Source organism: Thermobia domestica, chromosome 15 (genome assembly GCF_964235325.1).
Source record: "Thermobia domestica chromosome 15, izTheDome1.hap1.1, whole genome shotgun sequence".
NCBI classification, from domain to species: Eukaryota; Metazoa; Arthropoda; class Insecta; order Zygentoma; family Lepismatidae; genus Thermobia; species Thermobia domestica.
In genome coordinates this window covers 172,502,395-172,529,681 of record NC_137468.1, presented here as the reverse complement: position 1 = coordinate 172,529,681, position 27,287 = coordinate 172,502,395, and the positions used below count along the sequence as shown (strand labels likewise).

General features: G+C 34.0%; 1 long non-coding RNA gene across 1 annotated transcript; it reads right to left on the bottom strand.

The window, feature by feature from the left end:
• LOC145671366 (uncharacterized) lies at positions 1-26,527 on the bottom strand. The gene is made up of 5 exons (XR_014128512.1): positions 26,333-26,527; positions 6,886-7,104; positions 5,051-5,259; positions 3,385-3,462; positions 1-754 (listed from the first exon to the last, which is right to left on the bottom strand). It is a non-coding gene; the product is annotated as an uncharacterized LOC145671366 (long non-coding RNA).
• Positions 26,528-27,287: the final 760 nt, after the last annotated feature.

Genomic DNA, 27,287 nt, shown 5'->3' with positions numbered 1-27,287 from the left:
ATAACCGTACACATACCATGAACATTGGAAGGAAATTGTCTGTAGTGGACAAAGTCGGACGACGTTGAACCCAGCTATAAATAGCATTAACTATGTAAATGTTACATTAAAAATATTGAGATGGTATAATAAATAAAATGCATATTTCCAACTACTGTATTTTTTTATTAACACATACATATAGAAAAAAATATCACGGCTACCATCTTTCAGTGGTACAATGAATATTTAAGTATGTATATACATTCTCATAGACTTTATGCTACAATATAAAAAAATCATTCGTCGTCTGAGTGTTACACAAACTAAACTAAATATATGACTTTAATGTAAAAAGAAGACAAAGTTGGAAAACGTTTCATATCCACATTGGATGAAAATGAAACGAAGTCTCTAGTTTTAGGTCTCACGATTATGAACATTAGAATAAAGGAGATATGTGGTTAATGAATGTTAGTGATGCTGAAACAATTGGTGAAATGAGAATGTGGGAGAAAATGAGAGGTGAGAAAATCCACGGATACGATATTCTCCACCATAAACTCGTGCTACAGGAGACTGAAGTAGGGACTCCTAGTACCAGAGGTAAGTGCTTTACTACTGACTCATCATGGCCTCTATAGCTAAGTGAAATACCTCATTCAACATATCAACGTCTTTCGAAAAATCTCCTTCATGTTCAAGAACACGGCGGACGTTTGTGAGAGGCGTTATCAGAATGTTGCAATGTATCCAGTGGTATGTTCATTGATTTCTGAAAAAGAGATTTAACTGCCATTTAATTAAACACATTTCATTATGAAATAAATAACTTAGGAACATATCATAATTTAGTTTCGTTTTGTTTAAAATTTACATGTAGAATTTCAGAATTTCATACAAGGGGCTGATCATACTGGTATATTTACTATCTAAGAAATATTGTATCTATACATATTTGCAAGCACTGTGCAGTATTTACATATACAATGTGTTGCCTGGAGGACGGTGGCTCAGTGGACTTGCGATGGATCTCAGGTTCACTCCACGTGCAATGAGTTTGTTGTAGACAAAATATTATCATCTACATTTTATCGAGGATATTCCGTTTCCCCCACACTTTCATTCTACCAATTATTTCACACTCATTTACTTTCATCGATCATCCGTCTCCGCTATTCTAAACGACATAACCACGTAAAACTAAATATTTTACTCCATTTTTACAAAGTGTATCTCAGTTGCTTAATATATTACACCTTTTTATGACAAAAGAATGTTTTCAATTTATGTGATGTGATAATGGAATACACACAAACGAATCTTCATCGATTTCCACTGTTTTAATTTCTTGTTTAACAGGGAAAAGAACACACTTCCTTACTCCGTGAATATCGAAACTTTCAAGATCTGAAGGGGAACGAACTTTTAAAATCTTTGAAAATTTGCTTTGAAGATTTGCATGAATATGTAAAAATAAAAAGTCAGAACGTTTTTGTACTATTGTTAACTACTACAAAATTTTTCACTAATACAATATTCATGTCTGGTAAAATACAAACACTGTCTCTTAGATAGGACACAGTAAACTTATATCCGTTAAAATGTAACACTTTGAATTGTTTGCACCTTGGACATAATAACTCAATTAGTGCTCCCTCATTGTGTTCAACTCTACATTGAAAATTGTAAGTTGTATTTGAAGAATAACTGCCTACATTATTGCGTTCATTTATCCTATTGAGCAGTTGTAGCACAGGATGGTGTGAAGCTCTAATTCATTTCTTTATAGTATGAAGAAAGCTTTCAAACGGAAAGGAACTAAAATTATCAAGAGAACCATATTTTTTACAATCACCAGGAATATGTATAAGTGAATGGACACTATACACTATAATTTCTATTTCATAATATGTTTTGCTTTCTTCTACAAATTTTCTAAACAATATTTCTGAATAGTTACATAAGACATCGTCCAAATATTTTTGGATTAGTATAAATGTGCCTACAGATAAAAGTAGAAAATGGCGATACAATGTTTTCTTGTATGAACAAATGAAAGAACGAATGAAAGAATGACAGGATTTGTATACAAGAGGATTAAAATTAACTCTATAGGATTCCAACGATCAATATGGTCAATGCTCCGAGGGCGGCGAATTCTGAAGGTACCCAGGATTATGATAATTCCAAATAGTTTGATATTAATTTAACTTTTCCTGAATTTAACCGTACTTCTAATGGACCTTTCAGCCATGAATGGAAAAGTATACGTGTACCGCCAAGGAGTATGAGGTGCATATAATCGAAGGGAAACTGGGAAACTACTCCATAACCTAACTGAACTAATGGTGAAATCCCTGTGTGATGATCTTCTTGATTGCGATTTAGAAAAGATTTGTCGGTACGGGCTAGTGCATTAAGTACAGGAAATACCATTCGTCCTTCATAAAACCCTTCAACACAACATTTCTCACACCCAAAGTATGAATTGTTAGGTTTGATATGTTTTACAAATGAACGAGCAGGGGCATCACACACAAAAAACATTTATGCATTAAAAAAGTATATCGTTCACCATCAACTACAAACTCATCTTTAACCAACGACTTTAACTCATGAACAAGGTCACACAAATATTGATCAACATTATGCGGCTTGGAATGACCGTAGAAAGCTGCTACAACAAAAGGTACACGAACACAACTTTCATTTATTAAGCACAAAATTCGCCAAAATTGACTTCTGGAACTTTCGGTAAGTGGGATTCCATCAATATAAGTTTCAGAAAAATGCTTCTAGTACTCGGCGGTTTCAGTCCAGCCCGAATTGCAACTTCAACTCCTTTTCTAAGTCCTATATAGAAGTACTGACCACCAGCTATATCCTTAATAACATTATTATGTCTGGTCAACAATAAAGTACTGTAGTCAAGCGGCAAACCTGTATGTCCATATTTGTGCAGAATGTGGAGCAATTCATTTACTGCATGACACGTCACGTTGTTTTTCACCGCCCACTTTTGAATATCATTTTGTATGTTTGGGGATTCAACGATGTTTGAGTCTTTTTCATCAGTTACAGAAATGTTGAAAGTTACATTATTCGAGTTCCGTTCATTACTATCAGTATATTCAGGAACAGACAAAGACATGTTACTGCCACAATCAGACACTTCTATGTTAGGTAATCTTTCACTTGTAAGTCCAGCTTCAACGCTTCCACCATGGTTTGATAATGAAACACCCCCATCACTATCTAACAAATTACTTAAGTCATCAATATTTCTTTTCGGATTTTTATTAACATGATAGTAATCGTTTGAAAAATTTTCTTTCCTTTTCGGCATATTGCTGCCTTAAAAAAAGAAATTAACATATATACACATAAATTTCTACAACTTACTTCCGAGTGAAGGCGCATACACTCGGTTCATGCTCCAAAATCTGGTTAGGCATCTGATGTGCTTGGGTGTGTTTCCACCTGTTAAAAAAATTAAGAATCATCAACATCGTATGAGCTGTACCTGCATAAATTTGGAAGAGAATTCATATTTGTTTTCATTTTGTGAAGGCTACACAATGCAAAAAATAAAATAGCAAAAATCTAAAAAGTGAAACTAACAATGCAGAAATGATCACTCACTCAAGATGCTTCACGACATCACATGTAATTTAATTCTTCGATTTTCTTGGATTATCTATGTTAGCGATCTTATCTTTTACCGAATCTTATACTTAAATAACTACAATTTTAAACATATGGAACATTGTAGAGTACCATAAATAATTCATTATTCCTTCTTCATTAGCAAAAATTTTTTTATCGTAAATATATCTGTTTAAGCACATAAAAAATTCGAATTTCACTTTATGTGTTAAATACAAGTAACCAAAAAAGTTCTTGTTGTTTCAGAGTAAGGATATACAAAGTGGAATACGCTGGATGGTACGTATCTTTAGGTTTCGAAGTAATTTCCATCAGCATTCAACACCTTATGCCAACTTTCCCGGAGAATCAGTGATCTCAAAAAAGGCGTACCCGACACCGTGTTTTATAAAGAGGAGATGCAAATCTTTCTATGAGTACAATTAGTACACTATTCATATTTTTATACTTATAACAATATGTGTATAATGTACAAAATAATAATCATTGTACTTCACTTAATACGTAATTTATCATAATACAACTAAATAACGACAAAACTTTCTCATGCAATCATGGAATTTCGAATTAACGTATGGAATTTCGAGAAATAGGTAGAATGAAAGGTCGTGTATGGCAATATTACGTGCTAAAATATAAAGATAAGTAAGTATCTTGCAAATTTTGTGAACATAAATATGTATGCGCAAATGTTGATAAATTAGTGAGACATGTATCTTCTAGCATTTACCCAATCTAATTGGTTTATAACATTTATAAATTTAATATGTTTATAATATCAGTAATAGAGTCAAGTTGAGCAAATCCACTTACATATAAATTTAAACTGTTACTATGTAATTTTTTCACATATATTTAATTGAGAGAACATATTGTAAATATATATATACATTTATGAGTACTCTCTCAATATAATAAAGTGTTAATAAAGTAACATAGTACCGTTCAGAATATATACATTTTAAAGAATCCTCTGTGGACAACAGTAATAATATGCTGTGATATAAAAATTAATTCAACTTTGAAATCATAATATAGTAATAGAATGCAATTTTCTTTCTGATTGTGCATAAATGCCCGAATAACTTCCCATTTTGGGAATCTTCCCGGGAATATTCACGAAAAATATCTTCCCGGGAATTTACCCATCACTAAATATGATACAACTGAATACAGTGGGGCCGCGGTTGCTCAGCGATAGACCTTAGTGGGTGGGGTTAACGGTTTGATGGCAGCTTTCGCCAAGTGGATTTAGTATACGGTTACACGTATTTCAGGGCTGGCTGCAATGAATCTTTGAAAACAACACGATTCCACCATCAAAATACATGTAGAAAACCACTGTTTAATCAGAAATAATATAAAGGAAAAACTACTTCCATACAATGATAATAATACTTACTAAGTACTTTCTATTTTCTTCTTTCTCACATAAGTTGCATAAGAATTGTAACTCCTCTATTGAATTGGCAGGGAATGATGGAAAATGTGGAGGATCTTTAACTTTCCTACTTCCTTCATTCAAAGACAATAGCTCCACAAGCAAATGATTATTTTGTTTCACCGATCTTCGTAATATGTGCAGCATACGTAGAATATTATCCTGGGAATCTGAAATAAAGTATTACGCATTACCATATAAAAATTTGCTCTTTTTTCACCGTACACAAGATGGCAATATTTTTGTAGTAAATGTATTCAGAACACGTAATACGTTCATAAAGTAATCGTATAATCATTTGGCCTGTGTATTCAATTTCTTTCCCTCCCTATATCTGAAACAGATGCAATATTTTTACAAACTATAAATATTTTTCCATTACTTGCTTATTATTTCCCATGTTAGTTGATTGGTTAATTCGTGTATAGCGTGTCTTTCAGTACAGACTGTATGATACGTGAAGCTACAGCATAACGTGTAATCCAAGCCACATTATATCTATTGGGAATTGAACCCGGATCCCCATGCTAACTATAGAGCCACAAAAGAATGCATCACTTGCCATGTATTAAGTTCGAATACACCACGGGCTTCCGGTAATAGTTTCATAAGAAATAGGCGTAACTTTCTCAAGATGAACGAACTGTCTAAAAAGAGGTTCAAAACTCATTCTTAGATTCTTGCTTCCATAAGTGCCATCTCAACACATCATAAGGATTATTGTTCATACATCTAAATGCTCATTAAATGAACATAAAATTCTTTATCTAATATGCATTCCAATACTTCAATTAATAATGCATATATCTTACGTCGCCGAATGCAATCGCAACATATAGCTCACGTGGTTTGAGTAGTTACTTCAAACCTTGCGATAGCCAGATCCGGCCAGCCATAGAGATTCATGCGCTGCAGCGACAGGGTGTTCATTAGTCTGTTTCAATGGGTGTAAAGACTAATGTACCACGTATTCCATATACCAGAGCAGATATACGAGGCTTAACATTTTTTAAAGATTTTTTCCTGGATCCATAACATACAACATATACATGAGAATATTTTCCTTCGTTAGTATAAACGATACTAAAATGCTTAATACTATAAGACGGTAAACATATAGCTTTTCTTTTTCCGAACAAGTTAGGGCAAGTGTGCCTAATTTCGCAGTACACATAACGTGAAGAATTACGAACATGGGAAAGGTTATTAAAGTAGTTCTCCGCATGATTAGCTTTCCTGTGCTTTGAAAATTTGATCATCTTTTACTTGATCTGTCATGTTTCCCTAAGCCTGATTTGTTTATAGCCTTACTGAAGAACTCAATTCTCTTCGTGTTCTATTGCTTAGTATTGCAGCTAGGCTCTATTCCATCACGTGTAATGCTTTTGAATTGTTCTCAGTCGTAGTTTTTGTTGTTTAGCTTGGATAATAATTTATATGAAATAATTAACGTTGTGTTTATTTAATAATAATAATAATGATCAACAAAATGTAGCTATGATGAAAAAAAATATCGGTGTGTTCACATTGTAATTCAGATCTTATCACTTCGTAACACTTATGTCAAATAGGCCTATAGGATAGTGAAATTAGTAACAAATTAGTAGTACTGCGAAATTGGGACCAATTGTATTTTGTAGTTCGCCGGAACATTACTAAATTTTTAACGCAGCAAGAAAGAAACAACACATGTATCTAGTCAGGTTTGCCAATTATATATGTGGTAATATAAACGCAAATATTAAATTTATTGTGAAATTAGGCATACTTGCCTTACATTTCAAATATAAACTTACGTATGCAATGTCCACAGGATTGAACTGCATATTGGCGAATTACTGCATTTACGTTCTCATACTCTCCAGATCCAGAAGATTTGACATTACTGTTAGGACTCCTCCGTTTAGGGAGTCTTTTGGCAATATATGTGCCTTCCGAACTCCTAGTCTCCTCTGGTGTAATATCAGACGTTTCTCCAGAAAGCCTTTCGCTTACATTGGCTGTCACATACGTAGCTATAATGGAAACAAGAAACTGAATGAGGTGGGAATTAAGTGCAATTCTTAAAATGAAAAAAAAAGTGCTTTTCCCATAACGTCAGGAAACGGAACGATATTTTCCTAAGCTGAAATACCAATACAAATCGTTTGAAATGCCACATCTATCCAGGGCCGTATCTAAGGGGTAGGGGGTAGGGGCCATGCCCCCTCACCAACTAGTGAAATGCGAATGTTACTATGTGAGGTGAAAGTTTATAAAACCGAAAATAGGTGCGATCGGTTTTCATTTCTCTCTGTTACTTCTCTTAACGTTTTCGCTTTACACAAGTTAGATAAAACTTTCTGTCACTATCAATATTAGCCAGAGATTCTGGTTCTAACCAGCGATCAGCCAAACTAAACGTATTCTTTTTAGTACTAGTAATAAATTATTATATTTTATATATACTCGTACAATGCGAAACCATATTACATGAAAGTAAACAGCAAAAAGATGCCCTATTTAATTTGAATGTTTTATATATATATATCAGTTAATGATTATGACACCAAACACAATTCGAAGCTTTGTTGCACCTACTGGAAAACGTGAAGTATATTAATATTTATTTGCATATATTGTTATTGTAGACGGTTCCCATAATGCCCACCGACTTCGATTTTACAAAATTAGAGAAATAAATTTTATTTTTTGATTTGTGGTCAATTTGAAGGCATTTTGTTATACTACAATTAAGAAACAGATATACATCATATTACGAATCAATCATTATGGAACAATTTAATGTGTTACACCCAGCAGTGGTACCAATCTTTAAAGTTTCATTTACAACATTTTTCTTTTTTTAATTGATTTTGTGAGTAATGGTGCATTCAGTATAAAGGTGCAATAAGATTTTCTCTCTCTCTCTCTCTCTGTGTGTGTGTATGTGTGTGTGTGTGTGTGTGTTTCTAGTTTCCGGCGTAAACGTGTGGATACTACCGTGGATACTTTCGTGTGTACATATGCTAGTGTCTGAGTGTGTGCCGGGGGTATATGAAGTATTAATTAGGATCACGTAGTGGAACTTATCAATATTAGTACGTATATACACGCGGCCGTTACTTCACACGATAACTTTGGAAGAATGCGAAAGTTTTAATTCTGCTTTTTGCAATAAATAAGTAGAGTGATTCCTCTCGAGGGAGTTTGTTAAAGGAGGTGATTCGCCAACTGAAAGTGGTAGAAATGAGTCATTTTCGATTTTAACGTTGATCACTATAGAGCGGAAATGGTAGTAAATAGTAAGAAGCAGTTTTCGGCAATCGATAAAGGCTATTAAGGATAACTTTCAGCTTCATCCTTAACATCCTGGTAAAACCGGAAGAGGTAGAAATTAACTATGATTTCTGGCTTCAAATTAATCTACATAGTGAGATAAGAAGAAGCTGTTTTAAGAATGAGTTTAGCATTGTGGGAATAAATATCGTCTTCTCTTTTAAACTTCTAATCAAATCGGAAGTAGCAAAACTCAACTACTTTCCATTTTAGTGTTGATCACACTAAATATACTAGAACTTCTGGTTCCCAAATCACTTCAGAAAATATAACATGACCCTCTTTAAGATTTTTTTTTTATTATTAGGATCACGAACTTGTAATATCATATTGTGAGTAGGTACGTACACTCCTGTCCAAAATTATTGTCGCATGTCTATAAATATTTTGTTGTAAGAATATAATTTGATAGTGAATTTGCCTGGTATTTCTTATAATGTTAGTATGTGTATAATTGGCAAGGACATATATGTGGCTAATTTCATGTCAATAGAGCAGTAAATAAGAAAATTAAACTTTCTTGTCCACTTAGCAACATTTTGTTTTACTCGTTCTAATTTCGGTATTTATAATTATTTTCCTATGAAATTTACCACAAATATGAATTTCCCGATTATACACGTAGTACCAGTATTAAAAGTACCCGGCATAATTATTATCAAATTATATTCTTACAAGAAGGCAGTTATACATATGCGACAATCATTTTGGACATGAGTGTACATATATACGTCTGTTACTTCGAACGATAACAATTGAAAGGATGCGAATTTTCTATTTTTATTTATTTATTTATTTATTTATTTTTTTTTTTTTTTTGCAATGTGTATATAGTGTGATTTTCTCGAGAGAGTTCATTAATAGAGGTGATTCGTCAAACAAAATGGTAGAAATGAGTAATTTCAGGTTTTAACGTTGATCAATATAAAACACAAAGGGTAATGGATAGCGAAACGCTGTTCTCGGCAAATGATTATACGTTTCAAGGAAATCTCTCATCTACTGGAAATGGTAGAAATGAGCCATTTCCGGTTTTAGCATTCATTACTATAGAGCAAAAATGATAATAGATAACGAGAAGATGTTTTCGGCAATCAATTAAACTTTTCAAGAACAACCTTCATCTTCACTTTTAACAAGCTAGTAAAACTGGAAGTAATAGACTTGAGCCATTTCAGGTTTCAACGTTAATCACTATACAGCAAAAACTGTAATAGATAGCAAGAAGCAGTTTCCAGGGATCTATATAGCGTTTCAAGGACAACCTTCATCTTCACCCTAACACTCTAGTAAAACCGTAAATCGTAAAAATTGAACCACTTCCGGTTTTAACGTTGATCACTATAGAGCGAAAACGAAAATAGATAGTAAGAAGCAGTTTTCGGTAATCGATAAAGCATTCCAGGAGTAACTTTCATCTTCGTGCTTAACACCCTAGTGAAAAGGAAGTGTAGAAATCACCTATAACTTCCGATTTCAATTTAATTTACATAAACTATAAGACATAGGGAGAAGCAGTTTTATGGAATCAATTTAACATTGTAGGAACAGGTAAGTTATTATCTCTCTTAAACACCAAACCGGAAGTAGCAAAACCCAACTACTTCCGGTTTTAGTGTTGATCGCAATACATTAGAAAAGATAATAGACAAGGATAGTTTTCTATAATAATTTAGTGTCCCAAGAATATGTTCTATCTCAACTCTAACCTTTATACTAAAAGCAGAAGTGGCAGCTATCAATCACTTCAGATTATAAATTGAGTGTTATAGATTGGAGAGCTAGAAGGGATTTTATGTAATTCATTTAGTACCCCAAGAGTATATTCCATCTCGCCAGTAATCTCACTATTAATACCAGAAGTGAAAGAAATATGATACAAATTCCGGTATCCGTATTAATTCAGAACATATTACGTCATCCTCTTTACGGTTTTTACTAGAGTTTATTTTTAAATTAAATACTGGCCGAATCTTTTCTAAATTTTGTGAGCTACTAGCCCATTTCCTAAGGAATAAGTACTGCTATATTCTGTGGTCAAACTCGGCCAAGAACAGGGTGGGCACGGGTTGCATTTCATACCTTATTTCTCGGTAAATACTTAATTAGCTAGAAGCATTTTGTTTATAACTATTGGCCGAATCGGAACAAAATTCGGTGATGAGCCGCCCTCAACCTAATGAAGATAGCTACATTTGCTGGCTGAGCTTGGCCAAGTTTTGGGCTTGATTTGCGTGTGGTAATTTATTTCTCGGTAATTTCTTGCCAGATCCAATCGAAAGGATTTATCATTGCAGAAAATCACTCGTCGCTATTATCGATTTTGCTCTATAGTGTTCAACCTAACACCGGAAATGGTTTATTTCTTCGACTTTTGGTTGGTAACAAAAAGAGATGAAAGGTATTCTTGGAATGCTTAATCAATTGCCGAAAACCGTTTTTGTTTTATAGTGGTCAACGTTAAAACTTGGAAATGGTCGATTTCTACCACTTTCGGTTTATGGATCACTTCAATTATCTAGCTCCTCCGAAATAATTACTCTCCTCATAGTTTGCAAAAAATAAATAAACCAATAAATAAAAATTTGCTTTCCTTCAAGAGCTATCGTGCGCAGTAACTTAGTCGCAGCAGCTATTATTATTATTATTATTATTATTATTATTATTATTATTATTATTATTATTATTATTATTATTATTATTATTATTATTATTATTATTATTGTGTCCAGGTCCTGTTATTCTTTTAACTGCTAGAGGAAAGGTTCAATTTTTCTACAGTCTCATTTTTCTATAATGGTACTTCGGTATTATGCTTAATGTTTAGTTAACTAAAGAAGAAGCGAATCTAGTTGTGTGGAGGCGCCATTTCATGTTAGCAGGGGTGTCATTTAGGGGGGCAGGGAGGAGCATTTGCCCCCCCTGAGTTTGAGATGTATATAGATTTTATCAATAGAATAGTAGTAAATCAGTGAAAAACGCGAAATTTTACTTATATCAAGGGGTCTTGCCCCCTCCAAGCAAAATCTGAAATGACGCTCCTGCATGTTAGCCTTCGGTGACCATTTAGTACTGTTCAGCGAGGTAATTTAGCAGAAGTACAATGTTTTTATAGATTATTCGTTGTATTGTTATAAAGTAGGAAATGATACAAGACGTTGTATTTTCTAAACTAAAGTTTTGGGATCCTCTACGGCAATGGTTCCAACCTTTCTAACAAGCACCCACATTTTTAAACCCTATATACTTCACGCCCACATCATTCGCGCATGTCTTTGACCGTTTTGCAATTTTAGTTGGAGCATTGTATTCTCAAATTATCAGTAATAGTAACAAAAAATGAAATATAGCTCTGCAATATGAAAAAAATGTTCCGATGATTTTGGTTTGAGTGGCGTTTTCTTATAATTTTAGGCCTCTGATTGCGAATATAACATCAATTTCCCTCCATCAGGTCACGTTTCCCTGGAAATGGGGAGGCATTTTTATATTAACACGTACAAAATACTTATAATACAGAATACAGTACATAATATATATTTTTCATGTACATACAGTGGTTTCAGAATGACAACAGTAACTAAACACACAGAAATCCAAACAAATTCCAAAATTTACTCAAATATGTACACTTAATTATACAAAAGCCTACTACTTCGAAACAATTTCCTTCGTTTGGTAAATTTTCGAGGAGTTACAACGCCTGTGTTCTCCCTTTTCAGCAGCAAACGATAGTTGGCCATCATATTAATGGTCAGACCACCTTCATACATTTTTCAATATCCTGTAAGTCCTGGTAAAAGCGTTCTCCGTGTTCTTCACTATAAACATATTGTGTGGGAAATTTTCGAAATGTGCATATAAAATTGTAGTTAGACACTCATATTACACCTAAGATTTTTAAGATCTTGCAGCAACTTTTCTACAATAAATTCATAATCAGAGCGTCTTGTATTACCCACGAAATTCTTCACAATTCCTGAAGCTTTGTTATGTTTTCTTCTCCATTTGGGTCATGGGATTCTGAAGACGTGAATAGTTGATAAGTTTTCTTATCTGTGGACCAGTAAATATACAGCTGAGAGTTTTTCGAAGCTCATAGTACCAATTGCCTTGCATATGTAATGCGAACACTTAGGACCGTATTTAGAGCACGAACTAACTGTGTGATGATGCATAACTTTATATGTAAGGGAGGGAGTAAAATTTCTGAACGCTCCACGAGTGATTCACGTTCAACATTCTTCACTCCAGGTGACAGAGCATTTCGGGATGACCATTCTTTCCTAACCTAATACTCACCCTTTGCACGACTGTCCCATTCGCAGACATAACAAGGATGTTTGATGTAGCCTGATTGAAGTCCCAGCATGAGACCTATAAGTTTAAAATCGCCACACGAAAGCCATTGGTGTTGTTTGTAGTTTACACAGTGTAGCAAACACTTAACATTTTCATATTTCTCTTTCATATGAATAGAATATGCAACATGAATAGACCCAAGGATATTACCGTTGTTAAATAAGAAACCTTTCAACTTGATTTCGATGAGTCGATAAAATGTCTCCAATCAGAAGCATTGTAAGTCACACCAACCCATTTTATAAGTCCTGGTATGTCACAGCAGTAAACCATTGATCCATGTTGAACAAAAAAGAAATAATCTTATGTTTTCTTTGTCTATACCAAGAGAAAGTAGTCCGGGAAGAAAGTCAAGATCGTATGACTCACAAATAGCGAAATTAATGTCAATCTTCTAGCAATTACTAGAATATACCAATTCATGTTTTCTATTAGTTTTTCCTATGGACATAAGTAGTTTTTCCACTAAACCTTGATTTCTGAATATGCCGAATTCTCAAAAACCTGACGTGATAGAAATAAAGTGATTACATATTTGAAATCAGTGCAAAAGTCCATTTCAGAAAATGTCATTCGTTTGAAAACATCAGAATGCATGCAGAGCAGTGATAACAATAATATTAATAATCTATACTGTATATAAGACAGTATAAGTTAGTTACTCATTATCGACCAAGCCATAATACTATAATTAGCACGAATACTCTTTTTGACGAAAACAAGGGATAAGGAAGGATTTTTGGAAATATGTATCCTTAGGGACGTAAATAGCTTTTTTAAAGGATAGTGTATCTTGCTAATCCCTGAAGTAAGGAAGATGAAACTAGGCATATAAACTAACCATCAAAAATAACTGAACATGTTTCTCACAGTTTCTGAAAATTCCGCACCTAAAGAAGGAAGGAGTAATTCGTATAACAATAATTTTTCAAGTGTATTTTATTTCATTTATTTTTAGAATATGATGAATGTAAGACTTCTTTATATTGGAGACGTGCAATTTCAAAATTAAATTCAATTAAAAACAAACCATTACATGTTCAGCTTTTCCGAAAATTCTGTCCTAAGAGGAGGACGGAGTATAGTGTCTACCTATTAAAATTTCTGCATTTGCTTTCGTTTGAGGTGTGAAATTTGGCTTTGACTTCTTAACTAAAAATAAATGAACGTATGTTTCCGGAAATTCCCCTCTTAAAATGGAGAAAAGAGAGGATTTCTATGATATTAAAATGTATCACTATTTATTCAGAAAATGTCATGAAATGTGAAATTCGCTTACATTCGAAATGTGAAACTTGGTATATAAACTTTGAACTAAAAAGAATGGAATACGTATTTCAGAGTTTTCGAAATTCTCCTTTTAAGCAGAAGGAAGGAGGAATTAATTTATTTATTTCTCAACATTCAAATCGGCGTTCGCTGTCTCATCATTATAGGATGTTCGAGGAGAATTACTGAACATATTTAGAACTATTCTAGAGCATGGTATCATCATGTCACTTTCACTGAAATGCGTATCCTAAAGGAAACGGTGTCAAGGTCTAAAATATTAGCTAAAAATACAGTATCTTACAAATCTTAAGATACAAATACAGTATCTTAAAAATGTTATAAAGATGAAATGTAATATAAAAACCAAGTAGACCCAGCGTTCTAGAAAATTCCACTTCCGTCTCATCTCATGAAAAATGTCTGAGAAGTTTAGAACATAGCACTTGGCTGAAGCCAGGTTTTAACCATGTCAGCTTCATTAAAATTCGTATCCTAAGAGGGTGAAGGAGTTAATATATACGTCGAAAATTAAATATCTTCCAAGCCAAAGAGATGAAACTAGGCATATAAACGTGTTACTTAACGAAGTCACCGTGTGGACATGCCCCATCGTTTTCGAAAATTCTGATTCCAAAAGAGGTTACAGGGCCATTTCTAAAACTTTTAACTTGCCGTTTTGTATTCACAAAATGACCGACATGGCAGTGTTTGAAACGTCTGAAATGAATTTTAAACATATTTAGCACGTGGGACATTTCTATTTTATCAACTCACTTTGAAAAAGAGGATCATAAAAACAGAAGAAAATTTAGATTTCTTGCAGAGAATAAACACTGCATCGTATGAAACACATTTTTGAACATGCTCGAGCTAGGGGTTTTATTTCACTTTTGTTCAAATAAGTTACGTAACGGGGAAATATATCTTTCAAATATTTCCCATAAATCTATTCTACCCGTACGAAGAACAGGCTTGCATATAATAATAATAATAAATAATAATAGACATATTCTCACAAATTTTATTTATTTCCAGCAAGACTCCTGCATAGTTTTGTAGTGCAGTGGAATATTATATTTTACGAGGTTTGTCCTTAATGAAATCATAGTTCTTACGCAATAGTTATTTCGTGTTTAAATGATATTTAATTTAATGTTTGTTACAACATTCGTAATATGTGTAATTTTGAATGTAATTCTGTCAGAGACTCACACCCCGGGATTAGGAACCACTGCTCTAGGGATTACCTAGAAACTTTGAATTTACACCTACATAGGATTTGTGACGTGGGGTACCACTAAGAAAAGTTTTTGAAAATTCACGAAAAGAGGAGGAATTGGAGTAAGAGTTATTTTAATAAGATACCCTTATCTCCGAAACGTATAGGACTGGGAACTTGAAATTTGATATTTGGATTTCCAATTTAAAATAATTTAACACGTGTTTCAGCATTCCTTTTATATCTTACTCGTTAATAATAAAGGGGAAGAAAAAATGTGAGAATAGCAATTATTACTCATATAATACCATGTCGGTATCTCAGAATCTCTGAAAGTTAGAAACATGAAATTTGGCTTTAGGACTTCTCATTTACAACAAAATCTCTTAAAGACATTAAACAGGACCACCCAATATTTTTTCAATTAAAATTGAAACCAGAAGTTGAAGTAGATATGTACCACTTAGTGTTATAGTCTAGTAATTAGAGTGGAGATGGAATATATTCTAGGGACGCTTAATCGAATAAAAAACTGTGTCGCGCTATCTATTGCCGTTCGTCATATACAGTCTTGTTCAAGAAAACTTTGCCACTCACCTCTTTTTGAAAAGCCTGTAGTCTTACCTACAGCTAAAATTAAATCAAACAAATGTGAATTTTGTTTGGTCGATTAAGACGTTTATTTAGAGCCACAGCATTATAATTTCCTAGAATATCAACTTTCATATCAGGGTGGGTGGTCAAGATTTCCTGAACAAGACTGTACAACGATGAACGTTAAAACCGGTAGTAGTTGATTTTTAATAATTACGTTTGATTACAGGGTAAAAGAAGAGATGGTACCTATTTTAAGAACGCTAACTCATTTAAAAAAGCACTTCTCGCTGTCTCTTACAGGTCATCTTCTATGTATATAAAATTGAAACCGGAAGTCATACTGGATTACCAGGGTGTTTATCGGTCACGAAAGGGATTTAAGAAATCACGAAATCCGAAAACGTACATGAAAGTCAAGAAATTTTGCTTTTGGGCCACGATTCATTTTATCTGTACAAATATAAGTACAGACTGGAAAATTTTGTTCTATAAAACGTCAAAATTCGCCACCAAAAATGTCTATGGTTTTAGACACTACCAAATCGCAAGCAAAGCATGCTTCTAACGCGTGCATGAAAATTTGGCTCAAGTCGCACTCAAATTCGCTCTTGAGAATGTTAATAAATTTAATGGTTTGTTAAAGAAAAAGTCATGAAATTTCATTTTGGAATTTTAGTAGACACCCTGTCACTTCTGATTTTATTAGAGTGTTATGGATAGACAAAATGTAATCTTAAGATGCTCAGTCGATTGTCGAAAACAGCTTCTCGCTATCTATTACAGCTTTTGGTCGACAGTAATGAAAAATAAACCGAAAATTGTTAATTTCTACCGCTTCTTGTTTTATCAAGTGTTAAGGACAGAAATGAAAGGTGTTCTTGGGATTTTTAGTCGTTTCCGAAAACTGCTCCTCGTTATATATTACCGTTTTTGTCCGTTCAATATTAAAGCGGGAACTAGTTTATTTCTACCACTTCTATTTCAATACAGTATTAAGGATGGAGATGAAAGGTATTCTTGGCATGTTAAATCGACTGCCGGAAACCGCTTCTTGCTATCTATTACCCTTTTTGGTTTACAAGATCAACGTTAAAAGCAAAAATGGTTGATTTCTACCACTCCTTGTTTCTGATCCACAACCTCCTTGTTTCTGATCCTCTACTAACGAACTCTTTCGAGATAATTATTCTAACTATCAATTGCAAAAAACAGAAGTCAAATTTAGTTTCGTTCAAGAGTTTCGTGCGGAGTAATGGACGGGATGGACCAACGTACTAACTGTATAATATTATTATAAATCTTACTATGTAATCCCAATAATTAGATACATATTTCAGCGTTTTTGATTATGATCTAGAAGAGAAGAAAAGGGTTTGGAAGAGAATAGAGGTGGATATTACAATTATTATTATTATACTAAGGTGTTTATATCTCGGGATCCCGTGAAGTTGAAGACATGAAACGTGGTATTTGGACTGAAATTGGTATGCTTCCAGATATATAAAGTGCAAGGCCATAGTCCGAACCAACACGGTGGCCTGGGAGCAAAGCTCCAGGTATTTGAACTGAAATTCAGTGCTCCAGGTATTTGAACTGAAATTCAGTATACTTGCAGGTATGTGAGGTGCGAGGCCGTAAGCCGAGCAAACACTGATGATTGAAGGTTTGAGATGCAAAGCGTTAGACCGAACAAATTTGCGAGTCTGAGGGCAAAGCCTCCAGCGAGACGAAGGCTTGTATTGAATAAACTCTGATGAAGACACTAAGGAAGCTCACACAATGTTTTCTTAATTAATAATGAAATAGGAGGTGATAATAGATTTATACCACTTCCGGTGTTAGTAGAGGGTTAAGGATGGAGATGAAATGTATTCTTGGGACGGTTAATCGATTACGGAAAACAGCGTTTTGTTATCTATTACAGTTTTTCTTCCATAGCAATCAACGTTAAAAACAGGAAATAGTTAATCGCTACCAATTCCTGTTATTTATTTTAGTTAGTAGCAAAGGATATATATACCATCCTTTGCTACTAACTAAAAAAGACTCTAGTAAAGAACACACACGAGCAAAGTCAACTTTTTTCCTTGAATTAAACGTAACAATTAAATAGCATATTTAGTAAATGTATCATTTGAATCAGGCGTTTTCCCCGACAGATTGAAGACTGCAAAAGTTATACCTTTGCACAAAAAAGGAAATACTTATGATGTTCAAAACTATAGGCCTGTTTCTATTTTGTCTGTTTTCTCGAAGATTTTTGAATCACTAATGTTATCGCGCTTGAGAAATTTTATATCCTGCCATAACCTAATCTCGTCTTCTCAACATGGTTTCCAAAAAAACAAATCAATTGATACAGCGTTGTTTAACTTTATTAAAGAGGTTTCTACAGTACTTGATAAGGGAAAATATGCAGTAGGTTTATTTGTTGACTTCTCCAAGGCATTCGACAGTGTTCAACATTCTCTTCTACTGGCAAAACTCCAGAAATATGGTATTAGGGGTGTAGTACATGAATGGTTTCGCTCGTACCTGACAAACAGAAAACAAGTAGTAAAAATACAAAAAATAATTAACAATAAACAAGTCACATTTTCATCCACAACTGCTACTATCTCTGCTGGTGTTCCTCAAGACTCAATTCTTGGGCCAATTCTTTTTTTATTTTACATAAATGATCTTGTTCAATATATGTATCCCCAACATATTGTACTATATGCTGACGATGTAAATGTCATAGTAACAGCGGACAATACAGTTGAACTAGAAAGTAAATTAAAACAAACTGTGGAGCGTTTGATAAAATGGACATCTCAGAATCAACTGCTGATAAATGCAAAGAAAACAAAAGCACTAAATTTTCATTACTCATGTACACCTCGAACAGTACCACCCATTGTGATAAATTCAACTGATGTAGACTATTCAAAATCCACTAAATTTTTAGGTGTAACAATAAGCAATAGGCTTACATGGGATGCACATATTACTGAGCTAAACAGCAAATTAAGTCGTATCTGTTTTGTCATTTATAGACTACGTGGTTCAGTGTCAAAAGAAACTTTGCTGTTATTGTACTATGGTAAGTTTCAATCATTGTTAAATTACGGAATAATTTTCTGGGGAGCCTCCTATTCCAGTGTTACTACTTTTCGTCTACAGAAAAAGGCAATAAGATCTATTTTTAATCTATCACCAAGGTCCTCATGCAAAATGGTCTTTCAGTCAAATAAAATTTTAACTGTGCCTTGTCTGTACATATACAAAAGTATCATATATGTAAAGAGAAATGAAAGTAGTTTTCTTCATGTTGACGATGTACATTCATACAACACACGACAAAAGAATAACATATTCACAGCATACCAAAACTATGCGTGCACCAAAAGAAGTGTTCTTCCTATGTCCGCTAAGTTGTTTAATAAGCTCCCATGTTATTTGAAGAATATCAAAAACATACGAAATTTCAAAAATGAACTATTTAATTTTTTGTGTAACAAAATGTATTATCATATTAATGAATACTTGGGTGATAGTTTGTAAAATAATGTAAATCAATTATATTGAAATGTCTTATTATTATTTGACAAGTCCTATGTACTGGTCTCTGACCAATAATGTACGACATGGATGAATAAACAATGAAATGAAATGAAATAGATACCAAAAAAAAAAAAAGTTTATGCGATTATACGTGCATGTCACGAATTTTACGCTTAGACTTTAATAAATGTGGCACTTATATCCAAGTAAATACGGTACGTTAAATGTTACTCCTCAAGGGTTGTAAACATACATCATTGTACGTATTTTAATTTCAAAACCGTTCTACCTCTACAAAGAATCTTCTGCTACTTAAAAAATTGTGATTACTAATCTCATTTGGGAAATAGATTTATCAGCTGGAAAAAAGCACAGTAAAGCAGTTATGTTTATACTTAGCGAAGCACGGCAAAAAGGAGCTATCAATTGGTTAAATGATGCCGCTGTTACAAAGGATTATTTGCTTGTTGCAGTTTAACATCCCATGGTTATGCCTTGGCGGCTAAGGAAGATGTGGACCTTACGGAATTCGAACTACTTTTTTCGTTCAACTATATTTAACCGGGAATCGAATCTGGGACCTCGCGCACTTAAGGCAAGCGTGCTACCTACTAGACCAAGCGGGGGTCCTTAATTAATTGACACTCATCAGGAGGTACAAGAGAATTGAGCTCTCTTTCCTTCAATAACGTCAGCAGTACGTCATGTCTTTCACAAATTGTTGGTCTTTTTTGTGTGCGAACTATAAAATCCTTGGACCCACGCTTGGTCTAGTGGCTAGGACGCTTGCCTTCGGTACGAATGGTTCCGGGTTCGATTCCCGGTGAGGGTACGTTCAACGAAACAAAGTGGTTCGGATTCCTCTATAATCAGTAGGTCCAAGTCTCCTTTAGCCAACATGGCATAACCATGAGACGATAAACTCAATACCATATCTATAAAATCATTATTCAATGCACATATTTGCATAATTTAATAGTGGTACCAAAATAATTATTGGGGCCTTCGAATTAGCGATCGGTTCGATTCCAGGCTTTAGACATTGTAGTTTTTGTGGTCCTCATGTTCGATTCCACCTTATCATTCCACTAATTATATCATGATCACTGCCCCATTTAGCGTACAAGACACATTGGTGGAACATAAAACGGCACAAATTTACTTTGGATCACTCAGTGACTTCAGCTCCAGCCCTTCGGCTGTCAAGGATGCCTTTCTTTGTGTAAACTGTGATAAAGGTAGAAAACAACGAGCCCTGCGGAGCTTCTAACCTCCTTCGCTAGCTCAGCAACACTTTGTGAAGTAACACTAGAGATCTTACATGTGCCACCTAGAGTTACCCATAAAACGGAAGGAAATAGATTTTATATTAACGTCCCACGTTTTTTGCTCCGAGGCTAAAAGAGACGGTGCTAAATACGGAATGGTGCAATGAATAGTGGAAGTAAAAGGGAGGACCCCGACAAAACTCACACATCGGAGTTTGTCCACAATGAATGGGATCGAATCAGCGACTGAATACTGGATCTAAACTAACCTAATATTGCTGCTACTGCAAATACTACCATCACTATTCCTACTACTATCTCTAAACAGGCCCTACTTTTCAGTGGAGATTGGAGCATGTTATCTTTGGTAGGTGGAGTTCTGGAACACTGGTCCCCCTCTCCATTGAGTTGTAATTTAATATTGACAAAACAACGTACCCTGCGGGGCTTCTAACACGCCTTGTCTCGCTATCGCTCGCTCGGCAATACTGTGTGAATTAAGTATAGAGCTGTGGTACACAAAGAAAAAAACAGGCTATTAACCTGTATGTTGGGATCAGGGTTCTAGAACCTTCCCGTAATCTGTAGACGCAAAATAAGGTTTTAACTTTAGCAGACAGCTCAGTAACTCTTCACTTTGGGTCGTACATTAGAAGCAGTAGTAGTAGTAGGGCGGGTTAAAAGCCCCGCAGGACTGAGTTGTATTCTATTCTCGAAATTAATTGCACTAATAGTAGCAGTATAAGTAGTATTGGTAGCAGCAGCATTAATAGTAGTAGTAGACGGCACTACCAAATTTATGTCAATAAATCTTATTTGGGAATGAACATACAGAGAAAAATAAATATTTTATGGTGGAACTATTTAGTGAGGCGGAAGGCAGCAGAATACAAATAAGGAAGTTGCATATAAAAAATGGCAGTTACTGTCAGTATCCGCTATTATTTAACAGAACAAAACCTACCCAAACCTAGGCTAACTGAACCTTCTCCTCCTGCCACTACTTCTACTTCTTTCTATCCCAATAATATTCTAACCTAACGTATGGTAGAGCTGTCTGCTACCATAATTCCAGAATAAGTTACTGAAGAATGAACAATAACATGCACACTATTAACGTATGTCAGATTGTTAAGTAATTAGGACTTTCTTGTCCAGAGAAAACTGCATTTGGATGGCATTTAGTATCTCCGAGTAGCTTGTTTTTGTCTAAATCGCGATAAAGGTAGAAGGACAAGGGCCCTGGGGGCTTCTAACTCCCTTCGCTAGCTGTCCCTACCTCAGCTATATTTTGTAAAGTAAGTAACACACTGTAAATATTATATGTTCAAGATTGGGGGAGATACTAAATATCATAGCCACTGCATTTATAGTCATCCTTATTACGTTCTTCTAAATTACACCTAATCTGACCCCTGCAACATCCCTTACAAAATACACTTTTGGAGGAAGGCCCTACTAATAAATAAACTTTATTCAAATAGTAAGATATGATCTACTACTGTGTACACATATTCCCATTGACTAAAACTTGCAAAATGCAAATATATTAAGATTATATCTTAATCTATAATGGACAGCGGGGTGTGAACCCCATACTAATAATATAAACCGCCACGGCAATAATAACACATATTTCTGAAAGGAACAAATTGTAATGCTCCACTATAATTGGCATTACAGTACTCGTAATTGTTTGTTAGTTTCTTGTTTATTGTTGTATAAATTAAAATAATGTTTCTTTTACATCTTCATGTATGTTTAATAATGTTATGTATGTGTCATAATTAACCTGCACGAGTACACAGTATATGAACGTATATAGTCAACTTGGAAGTTTGGTCTGGACCGTAAAGATTTTAAATTTATTCTGAAACAGAAAAATAACAAAAAAAAATCTCTGAAAATCGATGAACAACGAGTTTTCTGTTTAGTGATATTTGTGTAAATATGTTTAATTTGGATTCCAATTTGGTAAATTAGTAAAACAACCCTCAAAACCAATTTTATTAAATTATATTTTATCTGAAAATTACACTACGTAAGTTAACAGGCTAAGAAATTACAACAATGTAAAGTTATATTTACTTCTTCTTAAGCCTAATGGTACTTTTGTGTTTTATGCATACTGCTGAAGAACTGAACACAAAATAAAAGTGACACCTTGAGATGTTAACTTATACCTTTGCCAAATATTCATATAATTGAATACAACTTTAAAGCCAATATTCTCAATTGGACTAAGGTAACCAAATATACGAAATATCGTTTACTCATTGTCACTGATATATAAAAAAATCCATATATACGAGGGACGCTTAATTTCTAAAGCACATGATTCTGTAAAATTTTACCATACGCTAAAATTTTAATCAGAGGAGGAGAACTGTAATGCTCCACTATAATTGGCATTACAGTACTCGTAATTGTTTGTTAGTTTCTTGTTTATTGTTGTATAAATTAAAATAATGTTTCTTTTACATCTTCATGTATGTTTAATAATGTTATGTATGTGTCATAATTAACCTGCACGAGTACACAGTATATGGACGTATATAGTCAACTTGGAAGTTTGGTCTGGACCGTAAAGATTTTAAATTTATTCTGAAACAGAAAAATAACGAAAAAAAATCTCTGAAAATCGATGAACAACGAGTTTGCTGTTTAGTGATATTTGTGTAAATATGTTTAATTTGGATTCCAATTTGGTAAATTAGTAAAACAACCCTCAAAACCAATTTTATTAAATTATATTTTATCTGAAAATTACACTACGTAAGTTAACAGGCTAAGAAATTACAACAATGTAAAGTTATATTTACTTCTTCTTAAGCCTAATGGTACTTTTGTGTTTTAAGAGGCTGCTGAATAATGGAACAATGAAATTCTGAATAAATCAATTCAGGGGTTGATCCCCTGTAACAATTCAGCGAACATGTGTTGCACCGTAATTTAAACTAACCTAAATTATCTTCAAAATTCTAGTTCTTACTGCTCGAAATTATGTTGGAAAAGCGTTTGTGTCCATGTTATTCCACAGGTATAACATTCATAATATGAACGTGTCAAATAACATTAATCCTTTGCAGATCATGCATAATTTTCTCAGCAATCAATCTTACGTAAAAGAAAAAACGTTCAAGCTATAACCACTCCATGCATGTACTTTAACCCTGGTAAATGTTCTATATAAGCAGAGTATAGTAACTCCTTCTTACGTGAATACAATCAGTTAGCTAAAGCAAATCTTCGAAATTGAAAGAAAAGGAAAAGATATATAGAATTACGAATAAATATAGAGATTATGAGTTACGAAGTAAATAATTATAATTAAACAAATAAGTGGAGGATAAATAAGTAGAAACGTGAGTTACAAATAATAAATATAATATTTAATTACAAAGCTTAAGCTAATAATAAACTATATATATACATATATATTCACGTACTATTTATGCTGCTTATACTTAGAACACTGCTTACGGCGAATAATCCCAGACAGCAATTTAAGCTTGCTGCAAGTTGCCACAAGCTTGCTGTGGCAAGGTCAATTAGCTTGCCGCAAGCTATACTATGCAAGCCAATTAGCTTGCTGCAAGCTTGTGGCAAGCTAGTTAGTTACATCTGGGCAAGGCTTGCGCAAGCTTGTCTTCACAAGTTAAACACAAGTCAAATTATCTCAAACGCAATCCAAGTATAAGCGTATTCTCATCAATGGCAAGCTTTATTAAGCTTATTGCAAGCGAAAACACGCCAAACAAGTTATATGGAATCTTTCAGTAAGCGAATTTAGATAAAACAGTATAAATTAACTGTCTGACTAAATCTATACTACAATATGTTTTCCCCTCACCTTCCCAATTATTGAAGCAAATAGACAACCGTGAAAACACCCAAGTCTCGGATCCGCTTCTGGAAAACATCAAAATAAGCATAATTATTACATTTTAGTTGTGACAAGCAACGCGCCGTTGCTTCTTACAAATATCTAATACGTTGTTATATTAGCCGCGAGTATTTGAAATTTCTACCTTTTTATATAAAAACGCAGAAATATGTTTATACTTTAAACACAGCGTTCAGATAAAGTTTATACTGTAAGTTAAACTTGAAGTTTATATTAAAATATCTGCAACAGTTCTGTATTCTTTCGCAAAATAAGTAGGGTCAAATCTGCTGCCATCTATGTTCACATTTATGCTTTATATATAAATACTATAATTCGTTATGCCTCATGGTTACCGAAATATGAGAAAATAAAGAGTGATATTATAGGTACGTGGGACTAGAGTACTAGAGTACTAGACGGCACAATTAAAAAAATAATTAAGTTTGTCCTTTATTCAAGCTGAATGCTAACAAGACGCTAACAACGCGAACACTACCTTGTCGCCGAAAGTTAAGAGGTCAGCGTCACGTGGTTTTTGAGAACAACTGAAAATCGAACGCGCGCTGGCTTTTTACTTCAATCTAAAGAAAAGCGTCTCGCAAGTGAAGCATGGGTTGCCCGCACTATAGCTTGCGCTAAGCAGAAATAAGCTTTTGTGTATAAGCCAAAGCGAAATAAAATCAAATAAAAGCGACAGGCAAGCTTGCGGTAGCAAACATGCTGTCTGGGATAGATTGACTTGTGGCATACCAACTATTTACCAAACGAAACCTAATCTACTTTATTTACAACTGTTCAAATGCATGCTGAGCTTACTTCTATCACATATACTTGAAGCTACTGATTTATATTTCCAATTTCACGTTCATTATGCTGGATTAGCACGTGCATGTACATCTAGATGCCTGGATAAATCTATAAGCTTCGTTTAATGTTGGATAATATGGATTTACAGTAAAGATATATATATATATATATATATATATATATATATATATATATATATATATATATATATTGCGAATTTAATAGATTGTGTTAACGTGCAACACATGTTCGCTGAATTGTTACAGGGGATCAACCCCTGAATTGATTTATTCAGAATTTCATTGTTCCATTATTCAGCAGCCTCTTAAAACACAAAAGTACCATTAGGCTTAAGAAGAAGTAAATATAACTTTACATTGTTGTAATTTCTTAGCCTGTTAACTTACGTAGTGTAATTTTCAGATAAAATATAATTTAATAAAATTGGTTTTGAGGTTTGTTTTACTAATTTACCAAATTGGAATCCAAATTAAACATATTTACACAAATATCACTAAACAGCAAACTCGTTGTTCATCGATTTTCAGAGATTTTTTTTCGTTATTTTTCCTTTTCAGAATAAATTTAAAATCTTTACGGTCCAGACCAAACTTCCAAGTTGACTATATACGTCCATATACTGTGTACTCGTGCAGGTTAATTATGACACATACATAACATTATTAAACATACATGAAGATGTAAAAGAAACATTATTTTAATTTATACAACAATAAACAAGAAACTAACAAACAATTACGAGTACTGTAATGCCAATTATAGTGGAGCATTACAAAATATATACACCTACTTGTTGAATATAATACGTGCCATTGATGGTTTGTCCAAGAAGTCTCCGGCGGAGTATGTAAAATAACAAATTTGCTAAACTTCGTTTTGTCTTTTTTCAGAATTGCCCATTTGCAATGGTTATTTGTAATCCAGCACTTGGAAACAGTACTTACGCTATTATCTTCCAAAGTTACTACAGCAAAAAGTTTACACATGTTGCTGAAATAAAGCGAAAAAATTACACAACACTCGATTCTTGACTGTGACTCTTACGTACTTGACCCGCCACTTCGATGTAATATGGGAAAAACAATTGAAAGGAAGGATGCAGTTAAAATAGGTGGCATCTTTCTAACCGAAGTTAGCAATGGACAAGGGATGGGATATAGATGGTTTCCAACTCGAAGCCGAAGTTAACAATTGACATTTGTTATAAGGGTGGTACATAGTTGGCTTCCAACTCCAAGCCGAAGTTAACGATTCAAATTTCAGATCCGGTGGTAGCAAGGAGGGGGGCAAACCAGCGGCTGCCTACCAACAGCCACGAACAGAGTCGGCTCAAGTGGGGCCTGCGACACCTACAGTTTACCTCCTTAATGCCGACCTGTAGCCTCCGTATGGTGGCACGTCGCCGTTGGCCCGGCATGCAAAAATTCAGGCCTTGGCGGCCATTCTGCACAAACACACACACACAAAACACACAAACATTTATGTATATTTATACCAAATAAATACAGATAAAAAAAATAGAAAGATAGCCCTATAATAGATTTCTCCTCTCGCAATTATCTGATTGATTGTTCAGAGTTGATTTTAATTTGAAGATATTAATATAATGATTAATTAATTCATCATTAATGATTAATTAAGGTTTGATATTCTTTCTTGGCGAGAAATTTTGCAACCGATCGGGAAATTTCAGGGCTTTGAGCGGGAAGTCTGTTATACTGAATCTGACAACACTGACCAAGTGTTGAAACGTATTCTGATTAGTGATGGGCAGTGGGAATATTCCCGGTGGGAAGGAATTTAAAAATGGGAATATTCCCGGGTTTTTTCCCTGGCCTATAAATTCCCGGGAAAGAATTTATTTCCATTTCTTTACTTGATCTTCCAAATTATAAGAAC